The 853-nt window shown below is 32.5% G+C and overlaps 1 long non-coding RNA gene across 1 annotated transcript in view; it reads right to left on the bottom strand.

Moving 5' to 3' along the window:
- The window catches only part of LOC117119952, a 1,442-nt gene continuing 589 nt past the window's right edge, over positions 1 to 853 (bottom strand). Inside the window, exon 2 of the long non-coding RNA XR_004447264.1 lies at positions 1 to 137. This is a non-coding gene — a long non-coding RNA (uncharacterized LOC117119952). The remainder of the gene's footprint in view (positions 138 to 853) is intronic.

The following is an 853-nucleotide window of genomic DNA, read 5'->3' as shown; positions in this document are numbered from 1 at the left end:
CAGAAAATACACGATTATTCGTTGTTTACTTCTTGCTTCACATAGCGTACAGTACTTTTTAGAGTGAATCATGTGCTCACCAAACATGGTCTTCTGTATGTTCTTTGTGATCGATTGGGCCTTGATGCTTGACCCGTCTGAAAAATATATAACAATTTTGTTTTTGTTAGTGACAACGTGGGTAAATTTGTTTGAATGAAAACATTAGGGTGTTATTTAATTTGTGATGATTGACTATCATATAACAATACTGGTAGGCCTAGAAGAATATCTTCTTGATTCCTGGTAATTAAGTTTTAGCAATGAAACATTGCATAGGCCTAGGCCTTGTATTTACGTCAAGTGTGTTCATTTAACAAATGATTAGAGTATTAAGATGAACATAACATTTCCAGCTCATAATACAGTATCACTTTTATTTGAAAATTTAACACAATGATTTAATCATTTATTTAGTGATTAAACTACATACTGTGCTGTTGTAGAAAATTAAATTACGTTTAATAAAAAATAAAAAACAAAATTATAAATTAATTTAAAGTTCCATACTGAACTTGGGGGAATCAAAGCGGCCATGGGAGGCCACGCTAATAATATTGAGTGCTGAAAATGCTAGTTTGGTTAAGTATGACTGCGCATGCGTTGTTTCATTTACGTAAATATGTCGTTTACTGATTTGTTTACGACGACGTAAATATATCCACTTCCATTAAATAAAGTGTAGTATTTTATGCTTGAGAAACAGAAAACAGCTTTGAATTGTAATGCACTCCATCATGTGGGAATTCAATATTTTGACAATGACATTATGTTCTGGTGTATATGTGGACTCATATATGGACAGCCTAGGCCC

This window comes from Anneissia japonica, unplaced genomic scaffold (genome assembly GCF_011630105.1).
Source record: "Anneissia japonica isolate Jap-2015-1 unplaced genomic scaffold, ASM1163010v1 scaffold287920_len488460_cov166, whole genome shotgun sequence".
Classification (NCBI taxonomy): domain Eukaryota; kingdom Metazoa; phylum Echinodermata; class Crinoidea; order Comatulida; family Comatulidae; genus Anneissia; species Anneissia japonica.
Note: the sequence above shows the minus strand (reverse complement) of the source record. Positions and strands in the feature narration are given on the sequence as shown.